This window comes from Hippocampus comes, unplaced genomic scaffold, assembly GCF_001891065.2.
Source record: "Hippocampus comes isolate QL1 unplaced genomic scaffold, H_comes_QL1_v1.1 scaffold93, whole genome shotgun sequence".
NCBI classification, from domain to species: domain Eukaryota; kingdom Metazoa; phylum Chordata; class Actinopteri; order Syngnathiformes; family Syngnathidae; genus Hippocampus; species Hippocampus comes.
The window spans coordinates 1,280,692-1,301,286 of NW_017805481.1; the positions used below are offsets into that span (position 1 = coordinate 1,280,692).

At 41.6% G+C, this 20,595-nt stretch overlaps 1 long non-coding RNA gene across 2 annotated transcripts in view; it reads left to right on the forward strand.

Annotated features, from left to right (window-relative positions):
* LOC109519372 (uncharacterized) overlaps positions 1–20,273 on the forward strand; it is a 37,442-nt gene extending 17,169 nt beyond the window's left edge. The window contains exons 2-3 of one of the 2 annotated variants that reach the window (XR_002168939.1): positions 20,048–20,142; positions 20,232–20,273. This is a non-coding gene — a long non-coding RNA (uncharacterized LOC109519372). The remainder of the gene's footprint in view (positions 1–20,047; positions 20,143–20,231) is intronic. The other variant, XR_002168940.1, reaches the window with a different exon arrangement.
* Positions 20,274–20,595: the final 322 nt, after the last annotated feature.

Here is a 20,595-nt window from a genome sequence, read left to right on the forward strand (position 1 = left end):
GGCACAATGTTATGAAACTGCAATTATTCCCTTAAAATTGCTACAACACATTAAAAAAATAAAAAAGATCTCGTAACCTCCCATAAAAATGACCTTTTCTTATTGCAGTACAATACACCACTTAAAAAAAATCCTACTATTTCAACAAGCTGCATCACTTTCATAGCTTTTATACAGTACGTACATGTTTGTAATGACTTTACAAAAAAAAGTACAAATAAGAAAAAAATGCACGATGTACAATAAAGAGGTAAGCATAGTTGAATGTTTCCCTGAAATATGTAAAATTAATTAAAATTGATATAGAAAATGTAAACAATACATGAAGCAATACAAATGTAAAATATGGTTTTCGGTTCTGAAGAAATGTAAATTTTATATAAAATATAAATAAAAGAATCAATTGGTGTATATATAAAATATGAATAAAAACAAATATGTATATAATATAATATAATATAATTTTTTTCAATAATATAATAAAAAGCATTAACCTAAAAAAGAACGATTTGAAACTATGTCCAGGGGGCCAAGATGTACAAGGTGCCAAATATAATGCTGTTTGAAAAAAAAAACAAAAAAAAAAACCACAAAAATAAAATTAATTCAATTAAATCCATTTAGCCGTTCCACTTCTCAGACAAGGGACTGTGCTTCACATTTAAATCTAAAAACATGCATCATTCAGTTAATACTGTCCAACAAAAAAAAACACATCAAAGCAATCAAGTCTGACTGAAACACTTTCCTTCACAAGTTTGTTTTTAAAAATGTCCACAAAAGAACCAGGCAATAGCTTCAATGAGCAAAAAGCAAAAGGCAGTCAGTAGACAGCGGTTGTCTAAAACAACAGTGAAGTGACACATTATCCACCAAGTATGGATGAGCCTGACCCCTGAGGGCTCTGAAAGTGTATTTTTTACCGCATCTGAAAATGAACAGGGAGCCATTGCAAGGACAACAGAATGGGAGTGATGTGCCTGAACCTATAAGGTACAGACAAAATCAGAGCGGTTGCATTTTGTCCTAAATTGGATGATCTCAGGATTAAAATAAAAATACATCTGTATTATGAATGAGGTTCCTTTAAATTTTTTGATTGTACTTCTGAACAGAAGCATGTCGTGCGTGAAAATGATGGGGCCGATAAAGGAGCCTTGAGGAACACCACAAGATCTGACAAAGTCTGACTAATGGGGGCCAACCACCAGAGAAAAATGTCCCTCTTGGGTCTCCCTTCTAAGGTCTTATTTTTGTCTGACATTTTACACAAAATCATAATTTCATACATTTTACACAGTTTAGGCTATCAACCCTGCCTTGATGAAATGGGGGAAACCCTTTAGTATTTGCCACCCGAAAGAACACATTGTCAACTCGTGTGACTTCCACACGAGGCTGTGCGTGTTCCCAAGCGAAGAATTTTCTGGGAACTTACGAGACTTCAGAGAAGCTTTTCCTGCTTTGAAGGAGCTCTTGCATGCGTATGACTCATCAGATTCTATCACAGCACTTTGCCAATGCACTAACTTCTCAGAAATGTCGTCTGTCGTGAACATTCTGACTTGTGCAATTCCTCTGAACATGTGCGACTCACTTGGTGTACGTTTTGAATTGACTTCAAACGCTCTCGACCGATCTCTTCCAGTGCTTAAAAATTCCCCAGCAATAAGGATGGTAAATAGTCATTATCAATTAGCTTGAACTTTTCTGGTATATTATTACTTGAGAAATTTCCCGTTTGTTGTCCTCCTACTGCAGTCATCATACATTGTGTTTTCCTTGTCAATAAAACTTTGAAATATTCCGTCTCCTAACTACAAAAGGATTTTGTTTTGAATTTGTGGACTTTTTCTGTCTTTCACACCGATTGGAGCCAAGTGGAAATTGTATGCTGTGCTCACAAGTTTGCAACCTATGGCTTGGAAAATTGTATGGAATGTCACCCACGCTATATTCAAAGTCAGGAGATATAATTGTAACCCAACTTCATTAAGGTGCAACATTCACGAACATTAGCAAGTCAGTAATTCACGAGCAACGACAAGTGTACTGGAAACTGGAAAGTCTGGAATGTCTGTCTCCCAAATCGGAAAAGTACATTTTAATGCGCTTGGAGTTGGCGTGCCTCCACGTAAAGTCAGGGAAAATAAATTGCTTTACAGCGACTTGATTGAGACGTGGCATTTGAAAAACCTGCGTTGTCAGAAACCTTCAACCTCCAAATGTAACAAGTGAAAAATCCTGGAAAGTGAGCAAATTCTGACCCACGGCTGGGAAAAGTGCATTTGAACGCACTTGAAGCTCATACACACAAAGTCCAAAAGATTGGAAAGTCAGAAATGTCCCAACCTGTGACTGTCTGTTTGTTTTTGTAAAATATAGTATTTTTCCTCATTAAAATACACATTACATTTTTCTGTTGTTTTTCTGCAGGGAGGCTGGAATGAATTAATCTCAAGACACACAATTTAGATAATAATGCATCGCAAATATCTGAACAATTCATTGAATGTCTATATCATCTTCGCTCGAACCCAGGTTAAGAACTGCTGATCTAACCTTTAGACCGTTTAGGTTCCTGAAATTCTGACAGTTGTTTAAGGTGACGCCAAATTGAATTCAATTATATGTCACATAATATCGTAATTTAATTGATGTATCACCGCAAATTAAATTTGCACTCGCTGGTTGTCAGCCTTTTCTCGCCTTATCTTTGAAGTACTGCGGTGGCAGCAAATATTTGTCGTGTTTAATGTGGTGCTTTACTGACTGAAGTCCATGTAATAAACCACCACCAGAACCAGATGATATCCAGGAGCATAAATGCACACTATATTTCCTGCAACCTGCTAAAATGACAGATGAGCGGGAATTCACAGTAAACTTCCTGCGAAGTTACGGGAAAAACCGCTTTGAGCTCAACCTGCTTCCACAGCATTTTTCCTCCCAACCGGTCTGGGCTCTGATTTGTGAACTGTCAGTCAGCAATTATAACTTCCTCTCCCTCTGTACCTCTGCAGTGTATTGATATGAGACAAATCAAGGACACGAGTTGAAAAAAAAAAAAAGTGTCATTCACTGCACGCGTACGGATGCCAATCTCGTTTTGTAGCCGCGGCATTTCGAATGCCATCCTCGCTGTGTGTGTGCAAGGTGAGCCGTCGGCTGGCCTTTCCAAAGTATGCGAACGATCAGCTGAAGCCCGCGAGAGCTTCTACGGAGCGCTATAAAAAGCGGCACTTGTTGCTTGTTTGTGTTGCTCTGAGGAAATTCTCTGGTAGGGAGGTCACGTGACTGCCGGCGGATACTCAAGATCCGTCACCATAGATACACACTTCCTTTGTGACGGTTGTGTAATTTTTACTTTATGGACGTTCAAGGGAAAGCTATGGACTTCCTCAGAAGTGCTTTTGTGATTTCTGGTTCTTTAGAATTACGCCTGCAGGCCGTTTCACTCAACGGTGTTATTTTTGACATGTTGCAATTAGTTTTGTTATGTATGGGGGATAAAATGGAAATGTGCTTGTGTTGCAAAGCAATCCAAATTGCAGACTTTTTTTGTGGATCTTTTCATGATAGAAGTTCCAACCAAATTTAAAAGTAAAACTGCATTTGGAGACAGAATATTCAGAACAGAAATGGCTCTGCTATTGAGGCAATGTTTTTAAAATGAAAAAGGCCCCTCAAAAACAAAATGGTTGACCCTCCCCCCCATGTTTTTTGCGCATGGGTTTTTGACTTTTTTTGTTTTTGCTCGTCTACGCGTGATATAAGTGTCGAACAAGTTTCTTGTTGCTAGGTGACCGACTTCAGGAGCTGCTTCTTCAAAACATTTAGAGTTGTGCTATCGAGCTCGTTTGTTGGTGGAAACGGCCACGCAAAACGACTGACTGCATGTGTCTTTTCGGGCATGGGTTCGTGGAACTTTTTTGTGTGTCCACTCGTGATAGGAGTGCTTACCATGTTTCTTGTTGCTAAGTAAAACTGCCTTCAGGGACTGAATTTTCCCAACCGTTGTGATACAATGAAGCTCATTTCGGCCACTCCACACCAAAACGGCAGACTTCCTGTTCCTTTTTCAACATAGATTTTTGGGACATTCATGTCTCTACTCATGTACCATTGAACTAAGTTGGAACTGAAGTGGAACTGGCCACCTGAAACCAAAATGGTTAACTTCCTCTTGTCTTTTCTCGCATTGGTTCTTGACTTTTTGGTGCATGGACTTTTGATAGAAGTGCCTCCCAAATTTCTTGTTGGTGAGTGAAACTGGCTTATGCTGCGAATGAAGGCTTCCAACCAAAACCTCAGGCTTTCTGTGTTATTTACGGCATATGTTCCTGAGACTTTTTTGTGTGCCTGCTGGTGATGGACAAGCCTACCAAATTTCACGCTGCTTAGTTAAACTGACTTTGCCGGCTGAATTTTAAAACCAAATTGGAATCCGCTATGGGCCCTTTGGAAATTGTTACTTCAAACTGAAATAGCAGACTTCCTGTAGCTTTTGCAGCATGGGTTCTTGAGACTTTTTTTCATGTGTGTCTTTTTAGGAAAGATGGGCCTAGTAATCCTACCTGCTGTTTCTAAGTGAAACTAGATTTGGGTTGAATTTTCAAATACAGACAAAGTTTCTATTCTATAATGACTTGAAATCAACAATTAGCCCATACGAAACTTCATACAGAAGAGGAGGGCCGTGTATCGCATGTCAACATAATTGCGTCTGATCCTGTTCACCTAACATGCTACTCGTGACCTCAGCATGTCGAGGCAGCGTTCTTGTGTTTGCGCGAGTGAGACGGGGGCAAGCAGCCAAAAGCAGCTTCCCGCTCGTCTCTCCACTGGCTCAGCCTGTTTACAATTCCACAACTGCCGGTTGCCATGGAGCGCGGTCGTCAATGAGCTCCAGATGCCAGATAGCACGGAGCGGGCCAAAAGCTGTGAGTCATCACGGGCCAGTAAGTCCCACCCACCCCTCCAGTCCAAAGCGACTTCTCCGGGCACACTCCTCCTGCTCCTCCATACTTTGGGATTTACTGTTAGACCTCCAACAGCACCCCGCCCCCAAACCCCCCCCGCCGCGTAAATATTCACTTTTATCTGCGTCCAAGCATGCAAGCTGACGCTTCATCTGTGTTACTGTCTGCGTCACTTCAGATGCTTTCCAGCTGAGAGAAAAAAATGCAGATGGGAGGGGGAGGTGGGGGAGAAGGTGAAAGAAAACACACTCAAAAATGTATCAATAAAAGACACCGGGATTCGTTCCAGAGTCCAAACTGCTGTCATCGCACTTGGCAGCTAACCGGGAGAAGCTAAAATAGCATTTGTTCGACATCATCGCTCGGTGCTCCGTCTTGACAAACGGCACAAACAAGATGGACTCAAAATGCCTTAAACCGGTCACCAAATCCAAGTACTCAGTTCACAAAAAGTCAGTCTTGTCAACCAGTCTCTGAGGGGAACACCACCCACAGCAGCGTATTCCTGAAAGTCCTCCATTGAAAATGTTGACGCTCTCACCCAGAAATGTTAAAAAAAAAAAGAAAAAAAAACTCTTCCCTCGCTGTTCCAAAATCTGTCAAAACAACAACATCAAAAACGTCCTTCCCAGGCAACATTGTGCACCATGTGCTTTTTGTTGAGAGTGGGCGGATCGCAACCAGATTGCATTTAGGTCATGGCACCATGTGGTTGGACACCCCCGTGCAGTCAGTGGCTTTACGTCAGATCGCAATAGAAGGTGCATGACACCAAACGTTTGTCACGTTCACTATGTCTGTCGCCTAGTAAATATAGTTCTTGCCATTTGCTAGCTCGAGGTAGCGGAATGCCATCCCACAACCGTGTGTGTGAGTAGACTGTTGACCTGTTTAAATAATTCGTGAAGGTTGGCAAAATGTTTTAAACACATTTCTTGTTGGGCAAAGTGTAATTGCCGGGCAACCATATAGAACGAAGCTGCAAAATTATGAAAATCAAGCTATAGTCTCTGTTGAATATGCTGAAGCCACACCCATACACATAACTACATGTTTGAGCCGTGAAATATATGCTTACTGGAAAGCCTCCCATGGCTGGCAAATATTCCACCGGGTTTGTCACGGGGCAACGACGAGGCGCTCTATAAGGGCCTCTCCAGCTCGAAGCCCCAGTCCACCTGCTCCACCTGCTGACATTTCAGCCCGTCTTCTTTTTTTTTCCCTTTCTTTTCCCCTCCTGGCACTTCACCTTTCTTTTCACAGGGAGAAAGGCGTAAGCACTCGTGGCCAACAACGAGACATTCTCAAAACGACCACGCCAGTGGTCTATCCAAGGGGAAGATGCATTTTTAGCTCGCTAACTGCATGTCACAATTGCAATGGATAGTTGCTGATGCAAATGGAGGCGCTCAAATTGCCAGTTCATTAAAATAGATAAATAAATAAATAAATAGAAAATCTTCAATCACGGAATGGAAATGGTAAAAAATATTTACAACTACATCTCCGCAATTGGGTATTAGGTAGTTCTTAGTCTTTGCATATTTTCAGCGTATCATTTATTTGGAAACAAATCTCTGGAATTGGCCACTGAACTCTGAGTGAGAGTTAGCGACAGGTCGAATGGTGACTGGAAGAGTCACAGAAAGGAATAGAACTGTGGGTTCCTTGGGCAAGCAAAACAAAACAAAAAAATAAAAACTCCTGTTGTGAATGGTGCCATTTATCTCCTTGTGCCAAAGCAGCCTATTGAAAGATGTATAAGTTATTTGCATTCAAAAGGTCAAAATAAGTTCACCTGTAAAGATTTTAATACATTTTAGCTTCATTCAGAATTTTCACCCCAACTTTTTTTTGCGATTAGTATATGTTTAATGACATCGATGAAGCTTTGCAGAATGTTCCAAAACTTCTCTGATTTTTATTTTGGCCACCGTTCCGGTTCGAGGGAGTCCCTGAGTGCCCTCTGGATGTTGTGTAACTATTGTCACGCAAAGCAAACAAAACAAAATAAAAATGTCAGCTGAGCAGAAATCCCGAACAGACTCGCAGCGCTGTGTCGGGAAACACCCTGTGAGTCACCGCGACAGACGAAGTCTTGGAAGGCTCTCCCGTAGTGAAGTGACGCCCTTCTGGTTAGCGAACACTCGAGTTGCGCAAACAGAGTCCTGGTTAGCTTCGCCATGGCAACCAGAAACACAGAAGCCAATGGAGGCCATAACTAAAACAATACTGGAAGCAAATACCCGCTTGATCTTATGACCATGGCTGAAAAATACATGGTTTAAGTGTTTGGGTTTTTTTTTGTTGCATTTTTAGGGTGTTTAAGAAATATTATGAATAAATTCCTGTCTTTTGCATTGGAAATTATTTTCTCTGAAACTGCACTCAGTCATGCTAAACATGTCAATATTCTAAAAAAAACATTGAACATTGGCTTCTATTGTTATTTTCAACTTAAAAAAAACAAAACAAAAGAAAACAGAACACCATGAAAGCCGTTCTATTAATTATGGTTTTCAAAGCATGCGCTGAATCTTAGTCTCACAATTTAAATCACTGTCCATGTGATTCAAATATGACTGTATTATGAATAATCTGTCTTTATATTCCTATAAATATGTATAATTATGGTTAAATAGGAAACAGTTGTACGTTTGTAGTTAAAAGTACCTTAATGAATTGAGCTTTCAAATGTTTCTCAATTTGAATGTAGTGTTAATGTTCAAACTATGGGTAGTAATACTGACCATAATATTAAATGTTGTCGGGCGGAATCTTTACGCCTCCAAAATTATTATTATTATTATTATTATTATTATGATTATTATTATTATTTTTTTTTTTATGAAACTATCAAAAAAAAATGCAAGCTATTTCAACTCTTCAGCTGGTAAGTACATTTTATAATTTAAAAAAAGCAGACCCATATGTTGACTCACCAATAGTACTGTATTCATTTGTGAAAAAAAAAGTACAAAATGGACTAAGTTTAGATATTTGGATTTTTATCCTAACAGCGACGAAATGCTTTTTAGGAAAAAAAAAATCAAAAAAGACATCTGTCTTGTTTGTATCAAAGACTTATAGCCCTACTGCATTCTTGTGTTGGTCACGGTGGTGGTACTTGGAGAGACTATTGCTCTGGGCGTAGTGCGGGTGTGGCTAATGATTTACCGTCGATCGGGGTCTAACTGGCAAACCTGGAACTATTATACACAGTAACGAGCAGGTTCTTGCGAGCAACACTTGCTAGCAAAAGAAGTTGAACAGGTCTGGTTTTTGTTGGAGTTGTTCTTGACAGAGCGCCAGGGTTGGTGGTCATGCTGCCGCTTCATCTGAATTCATCCGTGATGTAAGATAACAGTGGAAGTGATTGTCATCATTCCAGGAAATATACCAAGTGACTCGTTTGGGGTCATTGAACTAAACAAATAAATGATAAAATACAAATACAGAGTTCTAAAATGAAATGGACTTCTTATTGGTTGAATTGTGTTTGATCTTGTTTTACAACACCACTACTGGGAGAAAAAAAAATGCCTTGGGCAAATGTGCTTGTATGCTAACAATATTTGAAGAAAAACAGCCGGGCGAGGAACAACTTGTATATTGAAGCAGAGAAGCAAAGCCTCCCTTCTGCTGAATCTGTGAATCAGCGGCGCACCGCACTTTTCCTCTGAAACACTCCTCCACCTCATGAATTGCATGAGGGAAGCGAAGGCTCGTGCGCTTTGTGCTCTCTTGTCTTCCTGCAGTGGACGACGGGGACTCTGGGATGTAACGCTGCTTAAGATAAGATGAGATAAAGATGACAGACTCGACGTTGATCCCTGTTGTATGGTCGGTCACCAAACAAGGGCCCGACATTATTGTGCTCACAAGCTAGCTTGCTCGTTATTTATTTCACCAATTGCAGGGATGTTTTTTTTTCCTTTAATTAAATTATTGAACACAATATAAACACAAAATATTCAGAACATAATGAGACTTTATTGTTATAAACGGCACTTTATTCTTGTAATTCAGTGCCAACTATCGCACCCACTGGCTCTAATGCTGTTTTGCTCTTTTTCCCGTTAATATCCTGTGAATTTGCATAATAATATAATGAAAGGGTAGAAATGGAAGGTGTAATTGTAGTCGTAAGTAGAGTGCAGGTGATTATTGAAGTCCATTTCTAGCAGGTTGAGTCATAAACTACATAAGGATGACTGCCGAGTGCGCCATTCATAGATTTAATAAAGCGCTTAGCTACTCGCGTGACTCACATCCTGCCCTCTTGCATTTTATCTGGAAATAGTCGCAGTTTCATACCGCCCGGGTGTCGACATTGGTCAAGAAACAGGAAAAATGAAACATTGCGAATTGGCGTCAGAAAAAATACTGCCTTTCGACATGTCTCGCAACCAGAAGTGACTGAATGAGAGTAAAAAAAACCCCAAAAAAAAACCAGCCCGACATGTACTTGTAACGGTTCCGGGGGTTCCGGAACAGAATCATACTCCAGAAATATGGACTCAGAATAGATTGGAAAGTTTATTATACACAAATACAGAAGACTGAACAAAGGACAACAAATGACACCGGTTACAAAAACCAGGAAAAAAAAAACGAGTCAAACCAAAAACGCTTGCAAAAGGCAAGCAAAGTTATACAGTAAATAGCTGGTCGTAAAAAAAAAAAAAAAAAAAAAAAAAAAGACAAGAAATGAGACAAACCACGACAAATACAAAACCGAGATGATATTTACACAACAAAAATACATCCAGAATGCAAAAACCTGGCGAGAAATTATGTGGCATAAATCGGAAAAAAAACCAAAACGTTTTAACAAGGAAGATGAACCATAATCCAACCGAGGCTTGACAGTCCTTTTGTATAAGCAATGGTGATGTACAGCAGGTGTGCCTGTTGGAGGGAAGGCCCTCCTCTGCCACCTGTTGGAGACACACAAAACAGGATCATGGCATGAGTGATGCTCTTTTAGTATAAAAAAATAAATTAAGGAACTGACTGAGAACTCTGAGAAACGTGAGTCATTTGCTTGTGGCACGTCAGGAAACCCTTCACACATTACTCATGGCACGGCGTGCCCGCACCGTATTTTTTACCTTGTAGTCATCATCTCATATCCCCGTCCAGTAAATTTAGAGTTTTTTTTCCATCGATGTTGATGATAACCGATCTCGATTAATCGATGACGGTCATAGATACGTCCCTCACTTTCCCCTTTGGCCTCGATTGCACTGGCTCCACCCCCGCACCGCTTTCAGCCAATCACATTTCGAAGACTAGCTCATTCAATTATATTCAGACTCAGACTCACAGACAGTCGGAACTTGTAAAACCATGGATGCAGATTTGCAACACAACCGGAGGGTTACTACTCGCTACAGTCCATAATAGCATAGACTTAAAAACCATACAGGCGGGTGTAGTGCTTTGCAAGAATGTAGCAAACCTGTCGCTGTGTTAAATGGATTCTAGCAAGTTTCATAAAATCTTATTGTGAGACCTGTACGGTGTCTGTGATCTCTGATTGGGATGAGTGAGTCAGCGCTGGGAGCCGCTGAAAGGGGGGAAAAAAAAGCTTGGCCATGTGTCCTTGGGCCATTTTGATGCCACAATATTTCGTCGGTCGTTTCACCGTTATGAGAGGTGGTTTGATGAATTTCCTGACCTGAGGAGGAAAATGTTTGTCCGCCCACGTTAGCCCGCACTTTGTTTTTAAAAGCAACTACCGCTCAAATAGCATGCTGGGAGGAGCACAAACAACCTATTATTACCAATGTAATCATGAGTCCTTCATTCATCGGCACTCTGCATGTGCGTGTGTGGATCAGCGGGTTTTATTTCAGTCAAATGCATTTATCAAAGGAAACCTTATAGCAATGCGGGGAGGATAGAATTACAGGAACACGGGACTGCTTCACTCTAAGCAACATGCGTGAAATACAGCATGTGCAATGGATATGCACAGCTACAGTGAGATAAAGTACAACGTACAATGCGTTCAAAACCGACTTATAATCGGATCATCGAAAAAAAGAAAAAAAAATCGTTGGAGACTTGCATACTGCACATTGAGCGATTTGATCTATGGACACCCAGTGATGTTCCACGCCGACCCCATATAGACTTTTGAGCCTGCACATACAGTGTATTGTACTTAATATAATAAAGGGGCCCCGGGTATCCAACCCTGGTGGGGGGCGCAATGAAATTTGAAGCAGGTGGACATAAATAGAGCCCCCCCCCCCTCCCCCGTCACCTTGTACAAATTGCATTTCAGTTCTCCTCAACAGGGAGCATTGCTTCAAAAATGGCATCACCAGCTTGAAAAATGGATGATGTACTCCGTACATACGACATTCACACCTTGTCAACACATTTGAGAGCCGCTCATGTTCTAACAGTCAGTCCAAATTATTATTGTGATTCAGTGGTTAAAAACGACACAAAACATCCTCTTGGCTGACTGACAGGAGGGAATAGGAAGTCACACGACAGACGACCCACCCCGAGAGGAAAACAGATGATGATAATGGTGTTCCTCTAAATTGATATATTGCCACTAGTTTACCGCTATCATTTTTAGTCACTGAGACGTCACTCTGCATCCCTTCATTGTCTAGAATTGGGTGAGTAAAGCGATTGTTAAAGTTCACAATTGAATGTATGACGTAGAAGAAAACACCTGCCTTTGAAAATAATGAATTGGAAAAATATTTCTCTTCACATTTCTCGCAGCGGCGAGGGAGAACGTGGACATTGGTGTCGTTCGTCGATCGTCACTATTTAATTTTTTTTGCATTTTATTTTGTGAGCTTACAGTAAAAATTCACCAGCTCCAGAAATATGAATGCGATATTAAAATGATGTTGAATATGCGGTTGGAATGAGTGCTTTTTTTTTTTTTTTTTTTGAATCGACTGAGTGGCTTTCCACAGAAATTGCTGCAAGACAAGATATTTTTGGATTTGTTTTGCTTTTCGACACAGTCATCAACTCCATGACACATCCACGGTTTTTTGTTTTTGTTTTGTTTTGCTGTCATTTTTAAACGTCAACAAACGTGAACTCTTCTTATCTGAGCTCACGTTCCCGCTAATCGAGATAACCTTGCTCAGAAGTGCCATCCAATGTCCACCACTTTTTCCAGGAATGCGGGCAATGTCGCACGCTCATTTGCCTAAATATTTTTTTTTTTTCGTCCAGCCATGCTGACAGCACACTTTTCAAAAACAAAACAAAACAAAAAAAAATAAGCATAAAAAACCTGTTTGACACTACGTCCCGCTGAAATGACTCTTGTGGGAAGGAATACGGTTTTCCATGACGTGTGCGTTACATGAGCTCACGGGCAGTTAGTGGAGTGTAAACACTTGCAGCTGCAGCGTTTTATGCTTTCAATCGTACAAATTGAAACTGTGCTCGGCAGACACTTTAGCTGCGGTACGTAGAAATACAATCGACCTGATATACGGAAACGTTGAGGGCGGTTTGTTTAGAAAACTACTAAAAACGTTTGAAAGTGTGTGTTTGCCGCCAAATACCACACAGTAGTCCGTCCAATTATTATTATTTATTTTTTTTAACCCTTTCAGGGACAGCGGTTACTACAGTGGACAGCTTATCACGTGATTAGGTTACAGGGTGCATGAAAGGGTTAATCATCGAAAAATTAGTGAAGTCTCAAAATGGGGGCTCTCCAGATTTTTGGGTTGTGTACAGAGCAGAATTGTTGATAATCCTCACGCTCATGAAACGCTGAATTGTTTGTTGTCACCCTTAGTTGAAGTGATTTTCAAACATAAAACCAAGAGAATTACACTTGCCATACTCGCGTATATTCTTTATCCTCTACGAAAAGTATTTCCTCTGTTTGCTGAGTCATTTACAGTGGTTGTAAACGATTTGTTTGTCTCCGTTCTTTGTCATTTTTAGAACTAGAATGTTTGAAATGTTTTCATGAAGAGAAATTTGATGGGGTTCAGTTCCCCTTATCAAAAACGGTTTCAATATTTTTTTATTAGAATGTCTGAATACTTCACTAAAGGCGCAGAGAACAAACATCCCTCGTGTTTTACTTAGTGATGAGTCACAGGTGGCACACATGAGGCCACGGGGCATCTCGTGTGTCTGCTTCGTGTTGCTAAAAATCTGTGTTCCAAAATTGCAATTTGTCTTCATTTATTTGTAAATATTGACATATTGCAACCATTTTTTTTGTTCCCTTATTTAAAAAAATTCTATCTAATCGGTGAACATGTTTTTTTTTTTTTAACTTCTGACATGAAAAGTAGTCATCCATCATCTCTTTGTGTCTCTGCAACTGGCCCGTGACAAAAAAGATTTTGACACACCCTGTCTTAGACAAAGGCTTTCCAGTAAACGACAGTGCTATCACCGCCTTATCTCAAGGTGTGTTCGAGCTGCTGTGTCACGGGGGACTGATCAGGTGTGAGGGCGTTTCGTGGCTTTTTACGGTCACTGCGGCTTCTCACAAAGATGGCCAAGTCGGAAGAGCGCTTTTATCGGAATTCAACTGCCCGATGAGGAAACTGAAAGGCGCACTCAAAAAGTATCGAGACGCATTCATCTCATCAATCGGCAATTCGACGAGGTCACCCTGAATCCGAATCGTTTCTCCGGCCAAGACTTTTTGGACAATTCTACCGCGTGCTTTCAGCAAAGTCTTGTTTGGTTCCAGGGGAAGTTCGTGGAAGAGCCTGAGCGCTAACTCGGACCTTAACGGCATCAAACACGCGGTGAACTGGATAAAGCCTCGTTCAGCCACCTTTCAACATCCCCGACCATGAATGATCTTATTTCGTTTTTATTCTTGTGAGAGACTTCAGATGTCTCCAAAAGTGTATTATTGTAATTTTTGCTGTGAATTAGACATTGTTGGATGGATGGATGGATGGATGAATAGACAGACATAGATCCGTTCCTGTGATTGGACGGTCTGCGTTTTGCTTGTTGTGTCCACCAAGTCCGCGCGACACTGCGCCCAAAAAGCCTCATCAAATTTTTTTGGCAGGGCAGATGCAGCCACGCGCGATTGAATTACAGACATCCGATAGAGCATCTTTTCTTTTCCCCTACACGGTTGAATAATTGTCCCCAAACGGGCCAAGAAGTGGAGCTCAATGAACAGGGACGGATGCCATTTGTCCTAGCGTCCGATGTGAGAAACCCAAGCTCCTCCGGTGTGAGGTCATCGTCAGCCGAGCGCGAGTGGATCGCATGTCGGCAGGGGCGACACTTCCATTTTTTAATCTGCACGCACGCACACTCGCGCCTTTTTGTGTCTCGCGTTCACACGGACGTCGTTTGCATTTTGTGTTCTTGCGCTATCGCATGTCAGGGGCTGTCGCCATTTGTCAGCTTCAAAGGGTGTGCTAGCGCAGGCATGTGGCTTTGGCATTAGCTTCAGGTCGCAGCCTGACTAGATAGATGGATAGACGAAGAAAGAAAGCGAGAAACCACTACTGCGACGACTTCGACGATGACCAAAAAGACTCCAACCGTTATTAATCCTGTATCGTACTTCTACCGCCATGACTGTCAATACTCATGACAGCTGTTTGAGCATTTAATCCCATATCCTCCACATCCACCTGTATCATGCAAAATCAACTTTTGGGAGCGTTTATCCATGTTAAAATGCGAATGCCTCACCCAAAAGACCCTCAGAGTGGATTCTTTCGTCCATTGACCGCATTCCTGCTCATTCCTGTTAGCTAAGCACCCGCTCCGCCCAATTCAGGAAAAAGGTACGGATAAGGAAGATCCAGCAGGTGTTTTTCCACTAATAGGAGTGCTTCGGTTGTTCGTGAGATGTCGACGGACCAGCCCGAAAACTCTCATGCTGTGTTGTCTTACTGCAGCTTTAAGCACGTCAATGCGAGGGAAAAACAGGACGCCGATTATTCTCTTTTACGCTACAACTTTGATGAGGCTGTATCTGTCTTTTCAAGCATGTCCATCCATTATTCGTTGATTTTTGATGCAATGTCCTGAAAGACAACGATCGTTATCGCCGAGAGCCTCGATATGCAAATCACGTTCCGTGTGCAAATCAAGCCAAAATTCTGAAAAAAAAAAAATGAGGTCGTCAACAAAATATAAAAACGGGGTGATCTCAAGTCAGCGTCGGAAATATCAACATATCAAATATTAGATCCAATTCGAAGAAACTGATGATGTCATTTTTGGACTCAGCAGCCCCAAATTATCCAGAAACGATCAAACATTTTAACCAATAACCTTTACTTCATTTTCTTTACTCAGAAGAAGGCAAAAAAAAAGTCCCTGACCTAATTTTTGTGATTTCCGTTATCTTCTGCTTGATCATGGTGGAGTTCTTTTTTTTTTTCCGTTCTTTTTTTTGAATGAATTTCACGGGAACCGTGGCCACCTGCCAAGGCCACTAATGTGGAATCGTAAGCCTTATACAATGATTTCCTCTTTCCAAATAACCAGACAGTATAAACAAAAGCGGGCGGTTGACCTAAAGATCCTCTGACAGTCACATGGTTGATCATTAACTTAACCATGTGAGCTCAAGTGTGTTACTGTGAGTGGAGCTGAGCTCATTTCACCCTGTGAGTCAGTCGATGAGTGATGGTGACTTTTTCGTCTCAAAACGACTACCTCACCGAGTTAACTTCGTCACCGCATTGCCTGGAATTAACAATCGTGTAAGGCTGGGTAACAACTACTATTTACGCCACAATACAAAAAAAAAGTCGATTTTCCCTGATATCCATCCACCCATTGTTTGAATCGCTTTATCACATCCTCCGTAAAGTACTACATTTGCTAAGCACATTCATCACCGCTGTTTTTACCCACAGTGCCATCTGCTGGTTCTGGTGGGGCACTACTCCGCATGCCCCTTTTTTTTTTTTTTTTTGTGAGGGAGAAAATGCTGAAGTTTTGTGGTGCAGCATGATCAGGCAGCACGGGGGCGGGGCGGGGACGGGGGTTGTTTTCGGGCTCTTCCCGTCTTGACTTTAATTTTGCTTCTCAAGTCGTGCCAGTTCGAACTTGTCCTGTGGGTTGGCGGCGGGCGGTGTTGGATTGCGGATTAAGACTGCACATAGTGAGCATGCTTCTGCACTGTTTGTTTTGACAGCAGGAGTCACACTGATGGCGCGGCGTGACATGGGGGATGTTACACCACGGCGCGTGGAAACATGGCACCGTTGTTTGTTGACTATTCTTGTCTGAGCTGAAGAAAAAAAAAGATGTTTTTCAGATTTTTTTGCGCTGCAGATCTAGTGAGTCAAATTAAATTTAAAATAAGAGTATTTCCCAGTAAGCGTGTATGTGTGCTTGCCAAGACCGGCACGTGTTCACAGTTGCATTTGCGTTTATTTTCACATTGGTGAAGGTCCAGTTTTTAATTTCACTACTACAATTTGTTTTCTATTGAATCATTATAAAAGTACCGATTTTTATTTCCCCACAGTGAATAGCAGTGTTAATTTCCAAACTCTTCATAATGTTACCATGGCTTTTTAAAAATGTATTTATCCATTCCCTTTATGTGTATCTCATACCTGAGTTGGATTTAACTTTTAATCACTTGATATTTTTGAATTATTTGTTTTCAAATATTTTCGATGCAATTTTAATTCAAGTTTAATTAAACCATTATTTAACCACTACTATTTAAGATGCAGTGTTAATATTCAACGTGCGCAAGAATATTAAATCTACTTAGGAGTAATGACCCTGTCTCGGTTTCGATGAACACCTGGCATCCAACGCCACGGTATTTCAATGTCGGTCGTGATGGTGGCCCTTGGAGAGCAACACAGAAATATTTTTTTGAGATGGTAAAAAAAATAATGTCTCCGACAGAGCGCAGTGTCGTTACTTTTTGTCGATGTGGTTTTGTTGCAACGTTCCCACACTGGAACTGAAGCGATGATAACCGCTGTGTATCCAAACATAACCTTTGACCTACATTCCAGAAAGAGTACCTGGCACATGTCATGGACCCCTTTTACAATCAATAGCAGGACATCCGTGTACATGAATGGTAGCCAAAAGAAAGCCGCGGCTCCTGTTCGATGAAGTGACCTCAAAGTAGATGAGCTCAATGTCACCGTGAATGTACAGACACGCAGGATGCAAAGATGAATAGCAAGTCAAAAAGTCTTCGGCTGGTCAAATCCATCCTTTATCAGACACCCTATAAATAAACACAAGCGAGCGCAGCGTGATGAGAAGATGATGGGACGCTGACACCTAGTGGATTATGGGATGCCCGTCCAGAGCCAGACGATCAATTTGATTGTCCTAGCGCGGCCAACAGGATGATTAATCACCAGGGCCGGCAGGCTTTGGGTAATGACTTTGCGATAAGGTCTGTGTAATCTCCCGTCCATCAAAAACAAACCAGGCGATTAATCTTTACCGCCGTTGTTTAATTGTTAATTTGGCTTGTTTATGGGCCACGGCCATGCGGTTTCTCCACGCTTTCCCAGGAAAACGTCATCAGGTGTGACGGTTAAAATACAGTTGTTGTTTCCGGAGTGACTCTACTTCAGTTTTCATTCGAAATATTGTCATGAGAGCTGCTGCGCTGTTTTACGAGGGAGGTCTCTGTGGAGACTTTTAGCTGTTTGACTTAATTGGAATTCATGACGGTGTCCTCTGTTGTAAAAATGAGCCCCCTGACAACTCTTTTTAACACCTGAGACGACGGCAAACTGGCAGTGCTTTCTTGTTTTACCGCAGGGGTGCCTCCTTACCTGAGTGCTGTGTTCCTATGTTGTTGCCTAACAACAAATCCTATTAACCACTCTTTTGTCATTAGAAACGTGGGTCGTCATGCTGAGTGCTACCTCCGATCCAGCAGCAGGATGTCCTTGAAATGTGAAAATAAATCAAGGGAAACCACAATGAAATGCAGACATCAACGAATGTTAACAAAAGTTAAAAAAAATAATTCTTGTGTCCAATCTTTTCATACATATCTAATTTTATATCGCAGTTACTGCAGACTCCCGAAGCAGTTAGCGCGAATTAGGAAGAAATAGCGTGTGAAAGATGTCCGAAATGTCCAAAAGTTTGGCATTATTTTACACTCACAAAAAGACAATAAAACAATAGTGCAACGTGTCCACTGTACTGCTAAACCGAACTGGCTTCCACATCTCCACATCTACGTTGAAGTAATCATCGTTAGCTTATTTAATATGTGCCTTCCGCTGCTTGTTAGAATAAATTGTGAGATGTGGGGCTGTGCACGAATCGGTGGTGACTCAAGCTGAGAGACGAATGGGCCTTAAAAAGTGAACGCCAAATCTAAATGTGTCATTTCATATTGTCGCATTGTTCCACGGGCTGACACGGAGTGTGCCTTACGTACTGATGTACGAACACGTGCGGGGAGTGCGCATGTGTCGCATGAAGGCAAGTGGCGGGTCGTTCCAGAGATCCGAAAAACGTGTGGCAATAGTTAGCATGAAACAAACTGTTCCGCAGTACACTCGTTGAAGTCCATCTTGGCAGCGTATCAAGTCCTCTGCCATTACTTGGCATCTCATAGCATCACAGCAATAAACGTGTGCTTGTCAGCGTCAAAGGGAGGCGAACTCCCCAGCTAGCTTAGTGCCGAAGCTGAATTGACAAGACGCGGATGTATTTACTGCACCAACCCCCCCGCACCCCAAAAAAGCAAGACGCAAATCGATTTGAACATCATTCGCTGATGTAAACAAGAATGATGAATGAAGATTTGGGTGCGAGTCTGAGCTTCACTGAGGTTTCGGCGGACTTGAATTCAATTTGATTTAGGGTACATCCGACCGACATCACTGTTTTGCACTGTTTTGTTTTGGTGACTTCAAACAGCTTTCCTGGAAAAAATCAGCACAAGCTCGACATGAAAGAGCGCAAACCTGATCAGATGAGGAGCACAATTAATCATCTGCCCAAAGACAGATCGAGACAATGACACTAATGCTATATTTTGCTCTTCCTCCTTACTTACTCCCGACTAAGGATGTGATCGAGGATGGATTAAGACATCAGTCACCGCTGCCTGCGATTGATTGAGCACCAGGACAGGATGTACCCAATTTCACACTCAAAATTAGAAAATAGATTGATGGACTGGAGTTTTACTTCACATATATTTTAATGTACTTGCCAGACTATATATACGAGAATATGGTAACCAAGAGTATTAAGGCAATCGATCGCCAAGGGGTGTCTGTCATCAAATAAGTGGCCGTAGTCTATGATGTGTTGCTGCATTGCTGCATTGGGATGTCACATGTGCAGGTACCAGCAGAAATGGAGGTCGCTTCTCCTTGTGCCCTGCACTATTTGCTCGCTTCATTTAGCCAGAGTAATATCGCTTGGTAATTGGTTTTGGGATGTGGCGGAAGCTGAACTGTGGAGATCAAGTGGAGCTGTGCTTCAACGAAAACGCTAGTTTATTTCTACAGACAATAAGTCTGTAGATATAAACGCCCGGAAGGCGGGTGAAGGAGACTTATTGGCCGGTGGAGTGATGGTGACAAAGATGGAGGCGAGTCACAAAGTGCTCTTTATCCTCTCTCCTCCATTGTGTTGAAGATTGTGCCGCTATTCTCAATGTCGGAGCCGGAAGACTATTCAGAGAGAGTCGCGTGCCCCCACATACCCCATAAATAGAAGAGTGAGCACACAGCTTATGCATAATGTATATTTATATTAAGCATATCTGGTCTTCAGCCTCAGTCTTCAAAGCTGATGAGAGCACTGATTGAGGTCACTGATCCTTCATCATTGCACCTGACATCATTGAATAACTCGTTTCATCTCCGTCACCCATGTGGAAATAAATTCTCACATTTGGAGGAATGAAAAATCACAAGTGACGTTCCATAAGGGCCAAAGTGTGGACCATCATCATTGGAAGCTTTTTTTCGCTTTCTTTAAGAAGCTCCACTAATTCATCATTGCAAACTCCCAACTGATGTTTTTCTGAACTGAACTAACAACTGTTCGCTCACAAACTCCCCTGTTGGTGCTTTCTGTCATGCCCTTAGATGCAGTCGAAAGTGTTGCCCAGCAGCTGCTCGCCAGCTCGATTCGACAGTCAGCGAGGCGCCTCGGTAAGTGTCTTAAGATGATGCAGAAAAAGGTCGGGATCACTGTCAAGTCATTTTCTTTCTACACATTCTCGCACCTCCAGTACATCCATCCATTTTCAACACCGCTTATCCTGAACAGGATCGCAGGGAGTAGCTGGAGCCTATTCCAGCTGACTTCGGGCAGAAGGCAGACTACACCCTGAACTGGCCGTCAATCAGTCACAGGGCACACAGAGGGACAAACAGCCCCCCCCCGGAAAAAAAAAGCCTGCACAAAAGTCAGGTGAGTGTCCCACTCCACCATCAGCGACTACTTCCAGTACATTTTTGTTTCCAAATCAAATAATCTGTAAGGATTATAAGAATATATAAATAAAAAAAAATAACAAAAGATCAGTCAGTAGTATTCCACAGGTGCCTGTTCATATTTTCATCTCCGGGAAAAAAACAAACAAACAAGAAAAATAATTTAGTTTGATGTTAGATTTTATTTATCACCGACT